At 38.5% G+C, this 24,418-nt stretch overlaps 1 long non-coding RNA gene across 1 annotated transcript in view; it reads left to right on the top strand.

Moving 5' to 3' along the window:
• LOC125095818 (uncharacterized) overlaps nucleotides 1-21,271 on the top strand; it is a 268,620-nt gene extending 247,349 nt beyond the window's left edge. The window contains exon 4 of the long non-coding RNA XR_007125958.1: nucleotides 20,736-21,271. This is a non-coding gene — a long non-coding RNA (uncharacterized LOC125095818). The remainder of the gene's footprint in view (nucleotides 1-20,735) is intronic.
• Nucleotides 21,272-24,418: the final 3,147 nt, after the last annotated feature.

Genomic DNA, 24,418 nt, shown 5'->3' with positions numbered 1-24,418 from the left:
TAGCATTCCAAAACCAAAACAGAACAAAACGTGAACTTGCGCAACACAGCTGTGCTGGTTTTGTGGTGAGCTTCACCCGGCTAGTGAGGAACTTTGTATTTATTGCATTTTGCCTGGACTGTCAGGTCAGCTGTGCTGGCATCCAGAGTCTTCTTGTAAACTAGTAGGTTCCAACTGCATAGTTTGTGGGCCAGCAATATCATCTGAGTGCTTGTTTAGAAATACTCATTCTTATGCCCATCTGGGGCCCACTGAGTAGAAGCTTTCACAGTGGAGCCACGCAATCTGTGTTTTAACAAAGCCTGCAGGTGATTCTAATGTGTAAGAATCCCTGCCCTAAACACTGAGGATCCCTTCTAGGGTTATCCCTTCTAGGGGTATGAATTGGGCCCCACTTCTGCCATTCTCTTCTGCTATATTTATTCTCATCCCAGAGAGGAATGTCAGCCCCTTTGTCTCGGGCAGAGAAACATCAATAGCATCACTAGCTAGGGTTTTCATTGCAAACCCCAAGGTCTCTTTCTGTTGCCACTGCCTGAAAGGGAGGTGTCACAAGGGACTTGGTGGGATGGCCAAGATGACTTCAGAGATGGTAGCCTGAGCCCAGCACTCTTATAAGAGGAAAACATAAAAAATATATATGTATATGTATATATATATATATATATATATATATATATATATATATATTTACCTCTATTAGCTTATAACACTACAGAGAACTCCACCATCCTGCCCAGCAGAATGTTCTGGGATTTGTCTAATAGTTAAGGGATATTTCTAGCCCTTGGGTGACTGAGAGGAAAATGAAGAGCTTAACTCCCCTCAGAGCAGTGATCCTCTGCCTTTGGTTTGCACAGGGATCCAGAGGGTCACAAAAAAACATAAACATTCAAGTCTGAGAGATTCTTGTGCAGACGGTCTAAAGTGTAGAGCCTGGGAATCAATGTTTCAGTAAGAGTCCCCAAGTGATCCTCCGGTTGCTTCCCTAAGAAATTTCAAAAAGTCCTGCCTTCAACAATAATAGATTCATTTTTATCCTGTATATTATATCCATTTTCCAATCTTCTTAGGTGGAGATTTCAAAGTCTTCCCTCCGTTAAAAATATAAGCAGATACTTTGTAACAATAATATTCCCATATGTTAACGGGGCACTTGAACACTTTTAAGAGTTCTTTCCCATGTACCATTTCCAAAGAAGGAGGGCCCAGAATGGTATACCTTTGAGAATGTTGCTTCCTCAATCCAAGCAGTTACTTACAAACCTCAGAATATATATTTGCAGACATATACAATGTATAGGGATTCACGCCATGGATGAAATCAAGCATTATGGAGAACAAGCTTCCCAAGGGAAATCCAAAAGAGGATATATATTTTTTTTAAGTAAGAATTAAATTAAGGTGATTTTTAGTACAACTTCCCTAAGAGTCCCAGCTGTTCTCAAGGCTGTAGTCTAAAGTATTAGATTAAGTACTTTTTCCATACTTGAAAAACTAGCAGTGCAACTTCCAACGCATACTGCCAAATAAATACTATGTCCAAGTTTATTCATTTGGAACAGACATAAAAATCAACCAAGAACTCTCTTTATTTAGGAGTGGAGGCAGACCCCTGAAGGACACACTTTCATTTAGTAATTATAAAAGATCAGGACATCTCTCAGGAATTTCCCAGTGGGCTCTAGCTCTAACCAGTTACTTTTGTTAGAGAAGAATGCAAATGCAGCCAAGATTGCAAGTGTGATGCCCACAGAAGAGAAAAACTATTCTCTGGTCACATACTGCGCCCTGACCTCCAGCCAGCTGCCATGCAACTGTGGGCCACTGATCAGGAAATACTTCGAGAAAATTCAAGGAGTTATTAATACTCCCATACATGAAATCAAAGCTCCTTTCATACTGGTACAAGCAGCTGGGGCTTCAGCTCTTCTGTATCTATCACTTAATTGGATTTCAGGCATCTACTGCTTTGAGAGCATCATCGGTTTTTTGTACACAACAGTCTTACCATGCAACATATTAGGGGAATCTAAGATGGACTCTGTATTAAGTAGATAACACTATATAGAACAATACTGGTAATTAATCTGGACATTTGTATCTGATTACCTTTATTTTTATGCATGTTACTTCATGGTTTTCTTACCAGATTTTTAACAGTTGCTACATTGGCATATGACTTGACATTAATATAACTTCATTTGGTTCTGCTTAAGTTTTTTACTCGCAGATTTAGGTTATAAGTAAATATGCACTAATTCTATCTTGAAAAGCTCATTTTAACTAAAATAACTGCTGGAAGATTACACATGGCTTCACTCTGTGTGGAACTTAGAGCAAATGTGTGAAACATACAGCATTAAACATACATCCGCACCTCTGTGTCAAATTTCTCCAAAGAGAAAAAGACAAAAAACAAAAGGCTAGGGGCGCCTGGGTGGCTCAGTGGTTAAAGCCTCTGCCTTCGGCTCAGGTCATGATCTCAGGGTCCTGGGATCGAGTCCCGTGTCGGGCTCTCTGCTCAGCAGGGAGTCTGCCTCCTCCTCCTGTCTCTCTCTGCCTGCCTCTCTGCCTACTTGTGATCTGTCAAATAAATTAAAAAAAAAAACAAAAAAAACAAAAGGCTAAGGAAGGGTCCATTTGATATACCTTTTCTTAGTTCTCACTTTCTGTTCTGATTTTTCTTCTTTTAAACAACAATAAGGAAGGTAAAAAGGGTAAAAATCTTTGTCTAAGATGGATTTTATTAAAGTAAGATTCAAGGACTGGAGTCAAAGGTCTTTTTCCAGGGGCATCTAGAGCAAAACAAAAATGGAAACAGAAGTCTGCAGATAACAAGCTGTGGTGGTCCCTGGGGTCGAGCTTCTCAGACCGCAGTGGAGTTCTATTCCACCACTGCTGGGCACCTTAATGCTCTGGGCCCACGTTCAAGGACTAGCTGGAGGCAAAGCACATCTGTGCTGCGAATGCTATCGGCTCTGCAAGCGACATTCAGTGAATTTAAACCACAAGCATCGGTAAACAAGTTTGTATAAAATGAGTTTGAATAAAAACTCTGTTAATGTAAGCTATAACGATGTTATCCTGTAGTTGAAGGGCACCTTAGAAATTACCTGGTAGGATGCAAATCCCTCAGATTCCAGATAAGGTAATGATCATTCAAGGTGGAAAGACTTGTCCAAGGACACACAGTTGGTTAGCAGAGTATCCCTCAGCTATTAAAGAAAATTATCACATTTTGACAGCAGGGATAATTTGACTGCCTTAAAAACACTTAGAAAATGAGGCAAGTAATGCCTACAACAGTCTCTGACTTCTACCCGATTCCTTACCCTCATTTCCTCTTTGAATATTTCACCTTCCTCTCTTTTGCACAAGCTTGCCTTCTTCCTTCATTTCTAAGCCATTCCTGATCCTCCTCTCACTTATCCCTCAGGCTCTCCCCTCTTGCATCTCATATGGTAGTAAAGACTCAGCGGGAGGGAAGGGAATCAAGAATATATGTTGCTTATACCACCTGGCAGTTAAGGGCTTTATATCTTCAGAGGACATTTCAGATGTCCCTATTAAAAGTCTGCATCAAAACATCCAGCTTTGCAGTAAAGAAACACCATTTAAACACCAGGAATACCAGATGAGAAATGTTACATTTTAACTTCTGACTGTGCCATTATCTGGAGGTGTATCAGACACTTGTTATCTATCTTTCTGATCTTCTCAGACACAACTATCTGCTGCTCTGGATACTACTGCTGAGTTGGGCTCTGAGCGGGCGCCAGCTAACCTCACACAGGTGCAATCTGACAGCATCACGTGCCGTACGCTAATGTCCTCTGTCTCTCTTGACCGCTCCCATGTTTCCCTCCTGCTACAGATGGAAGAGCCCCAAAGAACCATATGTGGTACCCAAGCATGACCAACTTGGGAGTGGGAAATGGGAATTAGTGGGAAATTATTCACCTGCCTTCCTCCCCAGCCCACTGGGAAGGTCCCAGGAGACAGATTACAAGGCTCTGTGGGGGTGAGATCTCTGGGATCCGGTGATCTGGCCAGCTTGTCTAAATATGTGCATATTGGCTCTTGCTCCTTCCTGTGTCACCGCCTTTGTATCTCACTTCTCTTCTCTGGATTTGTGTTCTCTAAGAAAGTAACAGCACCTAAGCCTACTTTCAAGGTAACCCAGGCTAACCGAGTATGCTTTGATTTGAACTTTACATTCCATTCGAATCTCAAAATGACACTGGCCTATATTTTACAGTATATGATTCAGCATGTATCAATTATGTGACTATACCGAATGTATACAAAAGATGTTAATCCCAAACTAACCCAAAACTTGGTTATTAATGACCTTCCTGGACTCTGTTTTAAAAAGGATTCTACTCCATATTTAAACTTGGATTGCTATGGTATAATAAGGGTGTGTGTGACTTAGAGTAGGGAAAGAAAAAAGATCATTAAAACTGTTTTATAAATTTATGTTCCCTATGTTGTCCATACAATTCAAAGTGTTGAGTTCATTTGTGATAAAAGCAAGCTATTGATGTTTTAAATTAAAAATAAGCATATGTTTGGTCAAACAGCTTTGGGAAATTTTGAGTTAAATTTATTTTTCTTTATTGTACAATTTCTTAGAGCCTTTGATATGTACAACAAGTACAGATTATTCACTGATATGTGTCAGCATGTCAACATATTACAAGTATATCAACATACTACATATTGGAGATCCAATGGTGGACAAATCCAGAAATAATCCTTACTCTCATGTAGCTTTCAGCCCACTGAAAGGAGACCAACATCCAATTAATGATCACATAAATTAATGTAAATTTGCAAATGTGAGAAATGCAAGGTATATGCGAGTTTGTAACAAAATTCAAATGAGAGCTGTGAATATCTAAAGAGGCTAAAATATATACTATTTACAAACATAATTTAATCACCAATTATATTTCAGGGTGACAATTTTTGGGTGTGTGCATGCAATGCTGGATTAAAAATGAGTGCAGGTTTAGAAGCTGAGATTCTGACAATGTTCAAATGTTTTTGTCCTTGAGAAAGATTCTTAACCTCTGTCTACTCATCTGAAAATGAAAAGTTTGAACTTACTGATATCCTGTGGCTTTTCTAGCTGTATATTGTATGACTGAATAATTCTACCTAAAATATTTAAAAATGTGAGTATGTTGTTTGTGATCTCTTCAGGATCCAAATCTTTGCCACTAATCTAATTGCTGATTACCCCCCCCCCCACCCCATCTGAATGATATTACGGGAAGTAGAAGCCATAATAACCTACATTAGGAAATTTTGCTACTTATTGACAGCTTTTGCCAGCTTTTTATTGGAACTGTACTCTTTAGCCTACAGTTATGGCATAATCAAACAAAAGCCATCCTCTTTGCTCGAAGAATAAGATTCAATGTAAAAAAAATGTTGAGATAGGGAATTGGTCCACATTTTCTTTGGTGAGCACAATGGATGATAATTGTGTTGAATTTTATACAGGAAAAAGTGACATAATATATTTGGAATTAAAATAATCTTAAAATATTAAAATGATTTAAAAAATCAATTAAAATTAACATAGATGTCTGCTTTAAATGCCATTTTCTAGATAATCTCTTTAGGAAGTCTGAGTTCTGTTTCCCATTTGTCTCCTCTTAAAAAAAAAAAAGCTTTACTATGTGCCATGTATGTCTAATCCGTCTTGGATAATATGGATTTAATAAGACACATTTCCTTATGTGTAGCACTTGGAAAGCCCTTGCCACAATCTGCCATTTCAGGTCACACACATCTGGTGCTATTTTGATCTGGCAATTACATAGAGTTCCTTCCTTAATTTCAGTGGAAAAAATAATAATGTGACAAATTGGGACTATGTTCAAATTAGCTTTTAAGTTTCTCCTAGTTGGGTGAACTTTGCAAGGACTTCTATACGCATTTCCTTTTCAGAGCTGTATAAAACTTTCTCACCCATTTTTCATTGTCACAAAATGTCCTTTTAAATGTCCACAAGTCAAGTTTAATGGCAGCATTGTAACATTAGTTCAATAAGCCACGCTACAAATTGGGGCTTAGATATACTTCTCCCTGGATTATCATGTGCCATAAGGCCTAGCATTCAGCCCTGACTTTACCACATACAAATTTTGGAACTTTGGTCAATTCATCTGATCACTATTAGCTTGTGTGTGTATTTCATACTCAGAAATAAAATTATCTGGTCTGCATACATCACAAGGTTGCTTTAAGAACCAAGAGAAAAAATACACAAAAATGTGTTGAAATATAAAAGGAATTTTACAAATATGAGATACTGTTCTTGTTGCTTTCCAAAGATTCAATTTATTGAGCTCAATGACTAGAAATTAATAAGACCTTATTAGATACAAGGAAGATATGAAACCTGTATAATGTGATTTCTCAATTATAAAAGATAACCTTAAGACACTTAAACCAACTAAGAATATACTAATTAAATAGCATGTATTATAAGCATGAAGTATAATAGCTGCTAAAAGAAGTAAATAATCTGTATAAACTGGAATAATGAGGGAGAGCTTCATAGATCTATGTCAGGCAATGAGAAATCCATACTATATGAGTAATTGGAGAGGATTTGGGTAAGTGGAAAGCAAAAGATCAAGACAGAAAATATTCAGCCAGGGTAATCACAAGCACAAAGAGCTCAAATGTCCAAAGGAATGAATCACTTCTCAGGTGACACGGCCAGATCCTTAAACAAAAACAACTGTATCATTCTAGTCTTTCATACAAATTTGAATCCCTGTGTTCTTTTATCCAAAAGGAACATGTGGAAGAATTCAGGACCAACGAATCATTGAGAATACTCTGTTCTCAGACACCTAGTATGTCCTCTCATTGCTCTTCCTCCACCAAAAGCAATGTAGACCATTTCTGGTAGGCTATCAATATGCAACCTGTCACCACACTGATTAATGTGTCTATAGCTAGAAAAGCAATGATAAAAATGACAATGTGATGTTTCAAATTTAATCTCTGACAGCCATTTCCCCAAATACAACCCGTGGAATTTATAACTCAAGAGGAAAATTTTCATATTTTTAAATTCAAGACAATATGGCGATTCCTACTTTACCCCCTTCAAACAGCATTAATGTGATTGGCCAGAGTGTCTCTTCCCTAAGAAGAAGGGAAGTAAAAAACCTAGGAAGAAGAGAAACAAAAGGAGCATGTTTTGTTATGGTAATGATCAGGATCAACACATAAATGGAGGTAATCATGGAATCATGTTTTTTTTTTTTTAAAGATTTTATTTATTTATTTGACACAGAGAGAGATCACAAGTAGGCAAAGAGGCAGGCAGAGAGAGAAGGGGAAGCAGGCTCTCTGCTGAGCAAAGAGCCTGATGCGGGGCTCGATCCCAGGACCCTGAGATCATGACCTGAGCTGAAGGCAGAGTCTTAACCCACTGAGCCACCCAGGTGCCCCTGGAATCATGTTTTGTCTTTAAAATTTGTCACAGTTATCTCAGAAACCTAGAAAGAATATGCATATGGCATGTCAGAGCCCCTCAGTACTGCTTTTGGGCACACTTTTTCCCAAGGGAAGAAGGCTCACACATGGTCCCCTCTCTCACCCAGAAGTGTTCAATGATTTCTGTGAGGAATTTCCTCATTGCAGGACAAATCACAAAGTAGGTTTGTGACATCATTAAATCACTTTAGTACTTCCTTTCTCTGTTTCTTTACTGGTTTCAAGGAACAGCTGAGTTACTTATTAAGCTTAAAGTTTATCTTGAGCTAATTTCACCTTCATAATCTCTCCACTCTAGAATCCAATGATATGTTCACTTAACAAAAATTTACGTAGTTCCCATGATGCTATGGGTGCTTTGGGAGGGACTCATGATCCACAGACATATCACATCTGGTCCTAAAAATTATTTATTGTCACTATGCACTTGTACTACTATTTAAACCTGCACTATGTCAACATACCTTGTTTTATTCTTGCCTCTTCCTTAATATACAAAAGCAGTCAATTTTGTTTAGAGGTTATATTTCACTGATGGTACAGTCAGGAAAATCTACCAAATACCTTCTATGGACCTTATGCCAAATTTTGGCATGGAATTAGTGGGGATGGTTATGGAGATGGAGGATATAGGACCTAGTCCATTCTCCCTACCACACTGCCTTTCTCACTCATGCCTTGGTAAAAAAACAAGCTCACCACAAAGAGATTTTGCCTTTGAAAGCAGTAGAGACAAATTTTTAAGTCATGATATTAAAATATTAAATCTTCGCTAAATGCAATTTACTCTTTGATAATGGCCTCACAGAAAAGCACTACTGAAAGAAGGAAATTATTATGGCTTTATAAGGTATTTGCCTGAGCTGAAAAAATTGGTTGAATCTCAGTCAAGTCATGAACACTACAGCAATTTCACTCTTTCATGCATTTATACATCCTGTGGTCTTTATTTGGAAATACCACTTCTCTGCTTGGAGAATCCAGCTTAAATATTACCTTCTGGGTGAAGTTTCTTCTGATCTTTCTGAGGTAGAGAATAATGCTCCCTCTTTTGTTCTTTCATTATTTCATTCTTTCATTGAACTTACTTCCATTGGAACACTGATGATTTGTTTCGATGTTCATCTCAACTCAGCTCTAAACTTCTTCAGAACAAAGACATCTTTATATTTGTTCCCTTAGTGCCAGGCTAATCACAGAAACTCAGTACTTGTCTGTGAAATAAAGCATTGTCATGGTCACATGAAGTAAGTGTGAACATTAAATGGACAAGGGACAGGAAGCCATAACCATTTGTCTATGTCCCCAGTGATTGCCCTGGCTGTGAAAAGGTGGGAGTAACCCTCACTGTTTATACTATTTATATTGATAATATCAATTCTGGATAAAATGGATGTCAAGGGCAGCCTTAAAATAAAAAGGTATCCATTCATTCCAAGAGGTATTCTGTAAACATTTACTGATTAATCACCATGTGCCATGGAAGGCAAGATAAATGACATAGTCTCTGTTCTTAAGGAGACAAGAAAATAAATCTTCACAATACAGGGTATTAAGTGTTGAGCATGGGATAACAAAGATACCTACTAATCCACACTAGGTGAGTCAGGGAAGGATTCTCCAAGGGGGTTATGTCCAATATCCTAGAAAGACCAATGGACTTAACTGTGAAGAAAGTATAGAAAGCATTCTAAGTTAAAAGGAAAGCCATATGAATGTTCACTATTGGGGAAGAGGCTAGCATGCGTCTGGATTGCAAGTACTTTGGTATAGCCAGATTTGGGGTCTGAGGGGTAAAGAAAGAATAGGGAAAAGGGGAGTTCTACCTGGTTACAAGCCAGTGAGGGAAAGGAATGAATGCATATAAATTAGTATCAGGTCTTTAAAGGTATAATTTAGTGGATTCTGATCGCCTAATTCCAGCCAAGTCCTTCCTTATAGGGCAGTTTTGCCCAAATCACAGATAATCAGTCAAATTTGATGTACCTGGGGCATTTGGGGAAAGATTTAAGACAGCTATACTAATCCTACCTATTAACATTTTTAAAAAGTTGATTATGTTAAAAATCCACAATGTAGATACACTAACCTTTTTTCTTTTTTTTTTACATAGATGTTTAAAAATATTTTTAAAATTTCCTTTAAGGAACACCTGGGTGTCTCAGTTGGTTAATCCACTGCCTTCGGCTCAGGTCATGATCCGAGTCCTGGGATCGAGTCCCACATGGGGCTCCTTGCTCGGCCGGGAGCCTGCTTCTCCCTCTGCCTGCTCTGCCTGCCTTTCCCCCTGCGTGTGTTCACTCTCTCTCTCTCTGACAAACAAATAAATAAAATCTTAAAAAAAAAAAAAAGGTTCACTTCCACAAACATATTCAGTTCTGTTAAAAAAATTTTTTTTGGGCGCCTGGGTGGCTCAGTGGGTTAAGTCGCTGCCTTTGGCTCAGGTCATGATCTCAGGGTCCTGGGATTGAGTCCCGCATCGGGCTCTCTGCTCATCAGGGAGCCTGCTTCCCTCTCTCTCTCTATCTATCTCTCTGCCTGCCTCTCTGTCTACTTGTGATCTCTCTCTGTCAAATAAATAAATAAAATCTTTAAAAAGAAATTTTTTTCCCTTTAAGTCTAGAAGAAGGATGAAAAACCAACTGATTCTAATATATCAGCACAACTAGCCTGGAGAAAAATATTTTAGTAAAATGGACTATGTATTGTAATTTTGAGTACTTTATATTGACAAGATATGGCTATAGTACAATAAAGTTTTTATCCTCATGGATGAGAGATTGATTTAGTACAAGATTAATGTGTCCATAAGAATCTTCAATAGTAATTTCCTGGACTGAACTTAACCCAAATTCAACTTTGTATAAGAAATGCTCCATTTCTGCTAACTGTAATTCTGATCTTTGTCTTTTAATACCTAAATCAGCATTACCTCCCTGTGGTGTATAGTTGTCATTTTACTAAGTACATATATAGAAGACCTACCTACTTGTTTCTCTGAGAAAATCATGAAACAGGAGAGTCTTATTTCCTTTTATCTCTCTAAAGAGCAGAATCTAGAATTTCCAAGGGATATTACAATCATTTAAGAGGCAAAAAAGAACTGTAAATCAAAAAAGAGCTATAAATCAGTTCCAGCGATAGAACAATCATCTACAATCTACACACACAAATAGATTCATTCATATAATCTATGCTAGGATTTTCAAAAGTCTCCAAACCATATTTGAAAAATCTTAACGGATCATCAAAAAAAGCAAATTATTTTACATGCATTTATTTCAATAAAGTGAATTCAAGCATTTTAAGTCTCTCCTAGTAGACAAGTCTATGCTGGGAGTCAATTAGTACACATAGATGACCCCAGCATGGCTCTAATCCCAAAGGGTGCTTCAGTGTGGGATAGCTGATGGATCCCTTCCTCTCTGAGTATCTCTTCATATTCAATGTAAAGTAAAATAAACACTCCCCCACCCCATGTCAACTTAACAAATATTTTAAGACCTTTTGGGAAGACAACTAACTGGGGTGAACTAGGATCAAGATATACTGACCAGTTGCTTGCGAAGTTCATTAGAATGTGGATTTTCAGGAATTTTCCTGACAGGCCAAAAAAAAAGCGGGGGGTGGTGGTTAAAAAGAGCTAACAGGTCTACGGATACACAAAGATTGTTGGAAATAAAAGGGGAAATAGTTTCTTTGTAAATCAGCAACACAAGGAAGCAATCAATGCAGGAGAAGAAAAAGAAAACACACAAAAAGTAATTTTTTAAATCTAGAGATTTCTGACTAGAAGTCAAAGATTGATAAATATATGAAGAATATTTTGCAGGGAAACATTATACATGTCTAGATATTAAGATATATCTAAGGTATTAACTCTCACCACACAACTGAGATCAGTGGGCATTATTTCTGCTATTGGTGAAGGAAAGTGCCAAGTTGTTTGGGGCTATGCAGCTTGTCATGGTGTGAACCAGAACTAAAATAGGATTCCTGGCTCTCTGGATTTCTGATATCCAATTCAGCAGACTTTGACTTTCCACTAGATACTCTGCAAGTTAAGCAGTTCTCTATCAGCTTGTGCCAACTACTTAAATACCCTGTCAACTCTCTAAGCGTTGTAAGTGTCAAGTGCCTAGGGACCTAGTGTGTCCTCAAGGACTAGTACCTACCTTGCTATATTGTTTGAATTTAGGTAATAATAAGAGTTCAAGAAGCCATCATTTCTAAAGTCCTGCATATTAAAATTCTGATGTTAATATCTTATTGAAAGAAGATCCAGCTTCACTGGATACAGGCTGAGGAGCCCCAATTTTTTCCTTAGATAGGAAACAAAATTCCCAATGTTGATAAAGTGAATCAATATTTACACAATATCAACACTGTTTAAAAAAAAAGTAGAAGAAAATCAAATAACTGGAAGGGAATAGGCATGTATTCATATGTGCTTATGTTGGAGCAGAATTTTTCTATAATATGCCACGTAACCAATTTACTTTCCATTCAATTGATTGTTTGGTTGACACTGAATACACACAAGATATAGAAGTGCCTTATATTCAGATATTTGGGGTATTAAGTGAAAAATACTCATGCTTAGAAATGTTTCTTGTTGGCATGATTGAAAGATCTGAAAGTTAGTGGTTGAAAATGGAACATAAGGAAAATAAAAAAGAAAGTAGAGGAATGGGAGGTAGAGAGTGTAATGATGAGAAAGGTGAGGTAAAAATGTATTATTTAAAAAAGTACCATTCATTTAGCAACTATTTTAAAATTTTAATTCTATTTTTACTTTTTTTTTTTTTCTCTTCCAGTCCCGTCCATGTTGCTACAAAACTTGGGTATTCATCCTTTCTTTTTTCTTTTTTTTCTTTTTTTTTTTAACAGCTTTATAAACATATATTTTTATCCCCAGGGGTACAGGTCTGCGAATCGCCAGGTTTACACACTTCACAACACTCACCATAGCACATACCCTCCCCAATATCCATAACCCCACCCCCCTCTCCCAACCCCTCCCCCCATCAACCCTCAGTTTGTTTTGTGAGATTAAGAGTCACTTATGGTTTGTCTCCCTCCCAATCCCATCTTGTTTCATTTACTCTTCTCCTACCCCCTCAACCCCCCATGTTGCATCTCCTCTCCCTCATATCAGGGAGATCATATGATAGTTGTCTTTCTCCGATTGACTTATTTCGCTAAGCATGATACCCTCTAGTTCCATCCACGTCGTCGCAAATGGCAAGATTTCATTTCTTTTGATAGTATTCTGCATAGTATTCCATTGTGTATATATACCACATCTTCTTTATCCATTCGTCTGTAGATGGACATCTAGGTTCTTTCCATAGTTTGGCTATTGTAGACATTGCTGCTATAAACATTCGGGTGCACGTGCCCCTTCGGATCACTACGTTTGTATCTTTAGGGTAAATACCCAGCAGTGCAATTGCAGGGTCATAGGGTAGTTCTATTTTCAACATTTTGAGGAACCTCCATGCTGTTTTCCAGAGTGGTTGCACCAGCTTGCATTCCCACCAACAGTGTAGGAGGGTTCCCCTTTCTCCGCATCCTTGCCAGCATCTGTCATTTCCTGACTTGTTAATTTTAGCCATTCTGACTGGTGTGAGGTGATATCTCATGGTGGTTTTGATTTGTATTTCCCTGATGCCAAGTGATATGGAGCACTTTTTCATGTGTCTGTTGGCCATCTGGATGTCTTCTTTGCAGAAATGTCTGTTCATGTCCTTTGCCCATTTCTTGATTGGATTATTTGTTCTTTGGGTGTTGAGTTTGCTAAGTTCTTTATAGATTTTGGACACTAGCCCTTTATCTGATATGTCATTTGCAAATATCTTCTCCCATTCTGTCATTTGTCTTTTGGTTTTGTTCACTGTTTCCTTTGCTGTGCAAAAGCTTTTGATCTTGATAAAATCCCAAAAGTTCATTTCTGCCCTTGCTTCCCTTGCCTTTGGTGATGTTCCTAGGAAGATGTTGCTGCGGCTGAGGTCGAAGAGGTTGCTGCCTGTGTTCTCCTCGAGGATTTTGATGGATTCCTTTCTCACATTGAGATCCTTCATCCATTTTGAGTCTATTTTCGTGTGTGGTGTAAGGAAATGATCCAATTTCATTTTTCTGCATGTGGCTGTCCAATTTTCCCAACACCATTTATTGAAGAGGCTGTCTTTTTTCCATTGGACATTCTTTCCTGCTTTGTCGAAGATGAGTTGACCATAGAGTTGAGGGTCCATTTCTGGGCTCTCTATTCTGTTCCATTGATCTATGTGTCTGTTTTTGTGCCAGTACCATGCTGTCTTGATGATGACAGCTTTGTAATAGAGCTTGAAGTCCGGAATTGTGATGCCACCAACTTTGGCTTTCTTTTTCAATATTCCTTTGGCTATTCGAGGTCTTTTCTGGTTCCATATAAATTTTAGGATTATTTGTTCCATTTCTTTGAAAAAAACGGATGGTACTTTGATAGGAATTGCATTAAATGTGTAGATTGCTTTAGGTAGCATAGACATTTTCACAATATTTATTCTTCCAATCCAGGAGCATGGAACATTTTTCCATTTCTTTGTTTTTACTTTTTTTATTATGTTCGGTTAGCCAACATATTATTAGTTTTTACTGAAAAATTACTATTCCTAGACACTGAACAAAATATCATAGAACTGGAATTCTAGTGAGCAGAGAAAATAAACAGTTATCAAATGCATAATGTGTCAAGAGAGGATAAAAGTTATGGCTATATTGATGTTTTAAGTAGAATTGGCTTAAATTTTAAATGATGTTAGATTAAAATTAAAAATACTTTTTAAGACAGTTTAAAATAGGAATTATTCACCTATGGTCATATATCCATATGGTAGTATATAGTTCATAATAGAAAGGATTTTCACTAGGTGTTCTTTCAGGCATCATGCCCTTACATCCCAAGAAACAACCTAAAGCAATGCTTCATTTATAATGAAACTGCTACCAAGATAACCCACTGACTTTATAGGAAGACCTTTCTCTGTATAATCTTTGAAGTAGTAACTCTAACCTTCCCCTCTCATCTCCAAACCCCTATTTTCAAAGCCTGGTTGCTTTGGGACTTAACAGCAGTGTGAAGAAGGGGTCTACGTGGATAGGATCAGACCCCAGAATTAGTTTGATAGCTTTATATTCACTCCACAGAGCCCTGGAGCTCCGTGACAATTGATTAAAGAGTGAACAGGTAAAGGTAATGAAACGACACCACAAAGGAGACCTCACCGGGGGAAGATGATATACAACTCAGCAGACCATTAAATTACCTCTTTTGATTTGTTCCAATTAGATACATACAGTCTTAGTCCACAAAATACATTTTGTATTACTAACATGTATCTGAAGCTCACTCATGATTATTTTATTTCTTTCTTTAATCTCCAACTTTGCTTAAAACTCTCTTCAAGCAAAATAATGTGCATGGGGGAGAAGTCTTGCATGATCACATCCTTTCACACTCTAAACAAAAACTTTCTCCAAATTAACATAGCATTTTGAAATCCCAGTGTTTGGGTTGACAGATAGAACCATCGCACATTCCTATTATTGGTTCATTGACTCATTCAGTCACATAGCAATATGTATTGAGACTTCAGAATAGTATCAAGGCACTCTGCTAATATATAGAGAGGGATATAGAGATAAAAGGCCCATTTTCTGTAAATCTTGAAAACAGACAGGCAGGCTTGAAGACAATTATATTACAACTAAGTGCTATTATAGAAACGGGCATAGAGTAAAGAGAGGTTGGCACCTAACTCACTGTTGGTATAGGATACTGGGCAAGAATTTCTAGAGGAGATGACAATTGTCTTGAGTCTTGAAGAATAAGTTATATGTAAAAAGCAAGAGGTTGGTATATAGAGAAGAACTTTCTAAGCAGCCTTTCTTTTTCTTAAAAGAATTTAAAATGCTTAGCAGGAACTAGGCCCTAGGTCCCAGGTCAGTCATATAGTTATTTCTGCAACATAAATTCTGCCTTTCTGCCCCCATGTCTAGAATCATCGGTTAATGGGTGTATTTATATGGGATCAGAAATACAGAAGTGGTCATTGGGGTATAGTCGGTGTAAGAGAACAAAACCAAGTTTTCAAAAGTGGGCTAGTTTGTCGGCTTCCAGTCAGGGAGCTGGGTCAGCCCCTGTAATCAACAATCCCAGCCTTTTGATATATTCTCATTGTGCAGCTTAACAAGGGAGGTCTCAATGTTACGAGGCCTTCGACCAGCATTCCTCTGCAAGCTAAGACAAGGTAAAAAGCTGGACTTGGCAGACTAGCTCTTGGTTCTTCAAAGCCATCTGAGACCTTGTATAGGATAACAAACCCGAGATCTGCTTTTCTATTGGAATGCAGGCCATCCTCCCACTCCTTTCCTGTTGGAAGTCTATTGGATTAGCATGGGTGTGAGGCTGGGTGGATGCCCACTGTGCTGAGGAGCCAATGATTCTGGTCTGGGGTGAAGGCTGTGTCTCTAAATTCTGATACTTAGGGACAAAGTGGATCACCATGGTACAAGCTCAGGGGGTCATTATGTGGTCTACGGCAATATTCTCTAGGGCACAAAGTCCCAGGGCAATTCCCTGAATTTCTCAGCCCTTGTGCAGCCCATTACAAAAGCATTTCTGAATTCCTGTAGGCCACACACACCAGGCAGAGCCAGAGGTGCTGTCTCAGGCTTGCTATTGACTGAGTTCAATGCCACTACAGTTGCTGTTTCTCAGATGCTAAGAGGCCATTGGAGGACTCTCTTTGGTAGAACAATGAAGTACTCCTCTACCCAAGTCCCCTCCCTCTAGGGTAGTATGGGAAGGGGAAAAAGGAGGGTGTAGAATTTTTTTTTTTAGCTTTTTATATAATATATAAATATCCATTTAAAGAGTGGGGGAAAGCAAAAGTACTTGCTGCTACTACCTTTAACTGGGCTGCCTCCCTTCTCCCTTCCCTAAAGAAAAGGGAGAGGCTTTCCAATTCCTCTTATATGGCTGGGTCTTTGCTTAGATAAAACTCAATAACCAAGTCCTCCAGGTCCTTCATTTGTTATACAAAAGGAAGAGCTCTGAAATTTAGAAATCTTTTTTCTAATTCCGCAAAGCTAAGCTTTTTTCAAGACTATTGGCTTGTTATATTTGACAGTAAGCAACTTCTTTGTTCAGGGGGTACTTATTGTCTTTCCTGGAGAAGTTCACATCATATCTCAGGATGATGGTCAATGCAACAAGGGAGCATGATATACAGAAGAAATAAATAACATTAGTTTAATATTTGCAAAATACTATCCTCGTATCATTGGGAAAGACTGAGGCCCCCCAAATTAAAATGTATGCTAATTCAACTGACAAATGAAAAGAAGCCTAGATATGTAGGTTTTTAGATAAAGAACTACTGTATACCCAGGCTTAATAGATCAGGTAATCTTTGTTTGGGGTCCATACTACAAGGTTATTCTGATAATATGGAGAAGAACCAAGTATCACAAAGCTTTAGAAATAGATTATCAGCAAGTAAGGAAAGGGCCCCGGGAAGTTGTGTGTAATTAAGTACCTTGTTGCAGGAGTGGAAGTTAGGCATTATGCTGGCAGGAGAGGATGTATACACGAAGGTGTGTAAGTTCGGCTAGGTGTAGAAAAAGCGCTATTTTTTTTTTTTTAAGATTTTATTTATTTGACAGAGAGAGAGAGAGATCACAAGTAGGCAGAGAGAGAGAGAGAGAGAGAAGCAGGCTCCCCGCCGAGCAGAGAGCCCGATGCGGAGCTCGATCCCAGGACCCTGAGATCATGACCTGAGCTGAAGGCAGAGGCTTTAACCCACTGAGCCACCCAGGCGCCCCAAAAAAGCGCTATTTTAACCTCAAAAAGAGAAACAACTTGATACATCATGTCCTTTTGACAGAAAAAGTGAGACTTGTTGGTTGTTAATAAAGGGCTTTTCTAAAATAAATGAAGAAACAACTATTTTGTTCAAATGCTTAATGATTTCTTCCAATATCTCCAACAATCAGGGAGTATTTGAATTTAATTAGAAGTCAAGGAGTCAGGTGCCTGGGTGGGTCAGCTGGTTAAGTGACTGCCTTCGGTTCAGGTCATGATCTTGGAGTTCCAGGGTCAAGTCCTGCATCGGGCTTCTTGCTCAGCAGAGTCTGCTTCTCCCTCTGGCCCTCCCCTTCTCTTGTTCTCTCTCTCATTCTCTCTTTCAAATAAATAAATAAAATCTTAAAAAAAAAAGAACTCAGGGAGTCAAATGCACACCGTATTTAGTCAGATGCTTGTTAGAACATTTGGAGGTCATAGGAAAATTGAATATAATAAGAAAAGGGAATGTTGCCATTCTGAAAACCAGTGATTTGTTGCCTTAACTGTAAGGATTTTTGAAATCAATGGTACTGAATTAATTATGAAGCCTTATGGGTTGAAGAGTTCAGAATATACATTGATAGTGTTCTTGATGATCTTACTTTATGTTATAAGATTAATTAAAGAAAAATAAATACTGTGAGTATGAAAATGATTATAGGTCTGATTTTTGCTCATGACTTCATCTAGAAGAGATGTAGGCAAAGTAAAAGGCATACAGAGAATTTCTCACAAACATGACTAACACTGCTATTACTAGCCTTACTGTGTTCTGTGAAACACACAATGTATTTCCTAGAGCAAACCTGAAAGACTCTTGTCTCTACCTTCACATTTCTTCAAACTGGGAGGAAGTTTGCCTCAGGGTCCTCTTTACTCCCTTAAAAGTGGATGGATAGATTGATGGATGGATGGATGGATGGGTCTATTTGTTCATTTGTGTATTCATTCATTCATTCATTCATTCATTCATCCATTCATTCATTCAAGGGAGGGGAAACTTGCTCCTTTGCTCCTACTTCTGACAATGACTTTTTTGGTCTTTTTCTTAAAATTTTCCCTTCCTCTGGGCTTAGCCTGGGGAACTCCCTATACATCTGATCTCTACTGACATTATCCTCCCTGAAGGCAAGTGAGTTAGAGCCCAACAGTTGCTAATGTGGGGAAGGGAAATGGGAAGAGAAGGTGAGTCACTATAGACTGAATGTGTCCCCCACCCCCAATTTATGTTAAAATCCTAATGCCCAATGTGATGATATTTGGAGATGAGGCTTTTGGAGGTGATTAAGGTCATGAGGATAGAGCCCTTAGGAATGGGATTAGTGCCGTTATAAAAGATACCCTAGGGAACTCTGCTCCTCTTGCCATGTGAGGACACAGTGAGATAACAACTACCTATGAACCAAGAAGTAGATCCTTCCCAGACACCAAATCTTGATCTTGGATTTTTCAGCTTCTAGAACTACAAGAGGAGTCAAATGAAGGTATTAATATTCTAACAATATTCCATGCTATGGCAGATGGACTATTTATAGGGATGACAGGGAGGAGAAGGACCTTTTAAAAAAAGATACCACATAGGATTGAAAAGGAAAGGGGGAGCAGTGCCTGGGTGGCAGGTTAAGGATCCGACTCTTGATTTCAGCTCAGGTCATGATCTCAGGGTCACAGAAATTGAGCCCCGCATCTGGCCCGACAGCCAGTGGGGAGTCTGGTAGAGATTCTCTCTCTTCCTGCCTTCCCTCCCCCGTTCATACTCTCTCTTTCTCAAGTAAATACATTAAAAAGGAAGAAAGAAAGAAGGCAAGAAAGGAAGGAAGGAAGGAAGGAAGGAAGGAAGGAAGGAAAGGAAGGAAGGAAGGAAGGAAGGAAGGAAGGAAGGAAGAAAGAAAGAAAGAAAGGAAGGAAGGAAGAAAGAAATGAAAGAAGAAAAGGGAAGGGAGAAAATAAAAGGATACCACAGACAATGATAACTGAAAAATGTCAAACATTTCTTACCCCTCTCCCTTTTTGTTATGTCCTGGCCGGTCTGTCTCCTGTGGATTATGTAATTAGAGCTGCCATCATTTGTCTTGTAGCACCACACTCTTCAGTGCACACATACTCAACAGGATTAGGTCTATACGCATTGCCAAAAAAGGGGGAGAAGAAACACCTTATGAAAACACAGTGATAAATGTCATGATTTTTGTGTGTTTGTGTGTGTGTGCTTTTCTTTTTGGTCAATAGAGTTGTTTGGGTCTCCCACACTTTGGCATGAAAGCTTATTTTTGTGCCACATGAGTCTGCTAAGGTGAGAATAATAATTTGTTTAAGCAGACATGGGAATGCATTGCTTTGGAAGCAAGGTGTCTTTCTATGTACCAGAGCATGCCATTAAAACAAAACGATGTGAACATTTACCAACAGAAGGAATGTATATGTTGGATTGATGAATTGAGATAGAAGCTCTTTCTGGTGTCTATTCCAATTCCTATGTGAAAGGGGGAGAAGGGTGAAGGAGGAAGGGAGAAGAGATGGAATGAAGGAACTAACAGTCTTGCCATGGAGAGAGGGTGATGAGAAGGAAGGACAGAGGTCAACATCTGCATTGGACCAGTAGTCAGAGCGTTAGTCATCAAGCCACCGAGTTCTCTGCCAGAGCCAGTCAACACTGCTAATAGTTCTGGCTGAAAGATCAAGACATGCTACAGTCCAAGCAGAAGGAGACAGATGCCTGAGATCTTCAAAAGACACAGAGATGCTGACGATCTCAAAATTCACTGACAAAGATTACAGATCTGAACAGAAAAGTCTCATGAAAGAATCCACATTAAAGAGGCAACCCATTCATCATAAAGCTTATAAAGGGGAGATGGAGTCAAGATTTCTGAAATTTAGAAAGAAAACTCTACCAGAAAAAAAAAAATCTTTACCTCTGGAAGGCAGTAAACATGTTTTGTTTTTTATTTTTTTTTTCAAATCTTTTTCTCTGTTAGCATCTGGCCTCATAAATAAGAGCTGTTCACGTGAGACTTTGGGATGTAAAGGTTTTACTGAGTACCCTGCAGCTTTCTGCTCAAAACTAGGTAACGTACTTACTAAGCTGGTACTAGCAAGGATCACCATACACAAACAGATAACCCCCGTTTTGGTAGTCACACTGTTGCCCTCATTGCCTGGAGATGCCCATCAAGGCTTTCTGAATATATTCAAAAGTATCTTCCCCCAGTTTGTTTTAATACTGGGAAGTAGAAGGAAAGACTATCTTGAGAGTTGAAGGGTCTTAATCTTCAGATTCTGAGATATTCAGAGTGTACCTGTTTTATTTTCCAAGGAGGAGTCTCAGTTACAGCTTCACAGTCCAGCCTGACCATGATGGATGAGGAGGAGGCCAACTGTCCACTGCTCTGCACATGTTATGGATTTAAAATCCAAGCAGCAGAAGCATCCCTGGATGTTCCTCTCAGTCCTCTTCCTGCCACACTCCACAGCTCCTGCTTCCAACCCTTGCTTCCTGCCCCCTTCTCCCTCCTTGGATTTTCATGTTGGATTTTAATTTCTTCCCCTGGAATCTCAGTTGGAGACACATGATATTACTATGTTCTTTGGCTTCCTGCTCAAATCTTAATATCATACATTCTTGATTTTGGAATTGCAGCAGTTTGGGATTAAAGACACCCCTATCACTGGTCAAGCCGGGCAGCTTTGACAGGGATGAGGGGTTGAGAAAGATTGAAAGCAAAGTAGTACACGTATGTATATCCCTTTGATGAGAACACCTGCAAGGCTAATGAAAAACTTAAGTCAAGCAAAATACATTTTTCCTAAAAACAAATACAGAATTTTACTTTCATGACTGTTAAAGTAATTTTGATGATGCTCTGCTTGTTGTTAAGTGTGTATTCTTTTCTTCTCTGCAGCTAGAGAGTCACTAGAATAAGTGCAAGTAGCTGTCATATCCCTTCCTAGAAGGGCAGGTCTAGAAATCCTGAAATTTATTGAGGATTTGCCTACGAAAGCAAATCTCCTTAGATCCATGGGTAATACACTCCAAGGATGGATGGGAAGGCTCCCAGAATTACTGAAGGTCACTTCCTTTAGGGGGAATTTAAGGGAGCATCATTACAGCCTAAGTGTTTTGAGGGTTTAAAAGGAAATTTGTCCTAGGTGGATTCCAAGGGAAGACAGAGGGATGATGGTTTTAGGTCTATGAGGTGAAGGATACTAAAATGCCCTACTTCATGTTCTGAAGCCATTTGCTGCCCACAAGAGTGATGGCGTATAAGAATCAAAAGACATGCAAGGTGAAGTGGGCAAATTTAGAAACCAGAATGTTGGCACAAAGAGATGAACTGGTTCCTGGTGAGAGGGGTCTCTGTACCTTCGAGACATCACTGCAGCAGTTGGCCAGCAGGTTCTGTGGCAAGACCATGCAGCATTGAGCAGAATGATACTTGGATCAACCCCCTTTTATAGCTCCACTCAGGTATGGAAGCTAGATAGACCCTCCACTCTTTGCATCATAAAAGCTTCCCATTCTCATTGGTGTAAAAGGTTTCTTTATTCATTTTTTTTCAATAAAATATTTTGAACATACAGAGAAGAATAATATAAGGAATACCTCTTACCCACAACCCAGCTTTACCAAATTGCAACATGTATAACATTTTGATACAATATTTTTGAACTAAATCTTTACTGAAAGATTTCCAGACCCCTTTATAACCTAACCACCCTGAATTTCATTCCCTTCTCTTCATTCCCAAAGTCTGTCATTCCCACACATATTTCCATAACGTTACTGTCCATGTATGTCTTCATAAACAATATTCGGTATGGTTTTTAATGTGTTTATGTATTTTTGCTGGAAAAACCACCTTTATCTAGGTATATATCATCCTTCAAACAAATTCTTCAAATCTTTGAGGATTCTTCCATTATTTTCTTTGCCCTTGGTTTTTATACTTATCCATGTTAATATATACATATAGTTGTAGTAATTTTTTAAACAGTCCACTTGTAGTAAAACTTCTGACTTCATTTTTGAGGTCTCACTACTGTTAGTTTTCAAGCTCTATCCTTTCCCCCTACCCTTCTGCCCACACCTAGGCAAGGGAATAAGAAAGTCCAGTGCTCACTCATTTACCATTGGGAAGTTCAAAGAATGGAAGCCCTCTTCATTGATATTTGGGTTGTTTCCAGGTTTATCACCATTATAAACAATATTGTGCCAAATTTCCATATGTAGAGATTTTCTTTTGGATTCATCAGGAATCTGTGTAGCATAAATTTTTAGACTCATCATGAACTATTTCACTGGATCAGGGGACAATAATGGCCATTTGTCCTTACATTTTTCAAATTAATAACTCGAAGCCCCATCACACTATTGGAAGGAAATCTAGTGTCTCTATTTTGAGAACTTGCCCTCTTTTTTTCCCCCACAAGTCTAAGAACCTGGAGATTTACTCAGTTCTGCTTTATACATGCTAGAAAATCCGATATGGTCACTAGAACCTTTGTTATCATTAGCTGCATCAGCACATTCAAGACAGGCCCTGCCCATCTATCATTATGCTCCTCCCTGTGTGCCCACTCACTGTTCTTTCAGATCTTGGAACAAACTATGAGCTCTCCTGCCACAGAGCATCTGGTGTTGCCTCTGTTTAAGTTGTTCTCTCCACCCCACCCACCTCTTTACATGGTTAACTCTTAGTTTATCTTCATGTATCCGTCTTAACTATACCCTTCTAAGGGAAGATTTTGCATTCATTCCCTCGCCTTACTATGCTTGGACACAAAGAAGAGGCCCCATGCTCTAGTCTCTTCCTTGACAGAGCCCTTTCCATCAGCGGCACACAAACACATGCGGAGACTTACTAAACTACTAGGCACCCTGTGACTCAAGAGCTTGCCTTGTACAAAGCATCAGCATGACAGGAGTACCCCCCCTTCTAAGCACAAATATCACGTCTGATTAACTGACACCAATCAGGAACCAGGCAATGCTCCTGCACTTATCTTGCCCTCTGTTCCTGAAATGAAAGATCTCATTCATACCATGAGGGTTTGTGGGTTGTACTGTTTCTTACACTGGAGATGGAAACTGTGAGGAAACATGGGGAGAATTTGAACCATGAAAATGCCTAGGTAAAAGAAAAGTCAAATTAATTAACTTGTCAAATCCTTCCTCTCAGATGGCATGAATACAATACATTCTTACATAATGAAGTATCATTTCCCAGTCATGCACAGCATCTATTTCTTTTTGTTTTGTTTTTCTTTCTGTTATAATTTATGATTTAGAGGTACTCATGAATTAGCATTATATACGCAAAAGTAGAAAATGGGGACTGAAGAGCATTTTGCAGTGTTAAATCTTATTTTGCATAGATGTAGATCTAGATTACAGAAAGTACAAGAAAATATAGTTTTTTTATGTTGGTAATTAGATGGACATTGAATATGAGAATTGCAAGTTTTCATTTTTATGTTATTTAATGTGATTCAATAAATTTAAAATTAAATTTCAGCTTTATTTAAATGTCTTATTTAAGTGTCTGATATTTAATCCTTTAAGAATACAGTTTAATCAAAAAAAAAAAAGAATACAGTTTAATCATTGATGGAATTTGTTATCGGATTGGAAAGGATGATAAAAAGATTTTATAACTACAGAGGCTGTGGTGCCATTCTCTGAGCAGGAAACACTGATTTGGGAGGTGCTCAATAAATAATGATCATATGTTGAATAAAGCAAGATGAAGACCAAAAAGTACCCTGTGGATTAAGCAATGTAGAGGTTAACAGTGAATTTGGAGGTGACTCTTTGGGTGGAGTGATAGGGGAGTTGAAGTGGAGTGGTTGAGAGGACAGTGTGGGTTATGAGGAAATGGGAAAAAATGTTGTGAATGTAGATAACTCTTTAAGGAAGGCCATGATGGGGGAAAAAGGGAATATGGAGTCAACAGAAGGTTTGGCTTTTGCTTAGCTGTTTTTTGTTTTTGTTTTAATAGA

Source organism: Lutra lutra, chromosome 3, assembly GCF_902655055.1.
Source record: "Lutra lutra chromosome 3, mLutLut1.2, whole genome shotgun sequence".
In the NCBI taxonomy this organism is placed as follows: Eukaryota; Metazoa; Chordata; class Mammalia; order Carnivora; family Mustelidae; genus Lutra; species Lutra lutra.
This window is presented reverse-complemented; position numbering and strand designations above follow the sequence as displayed.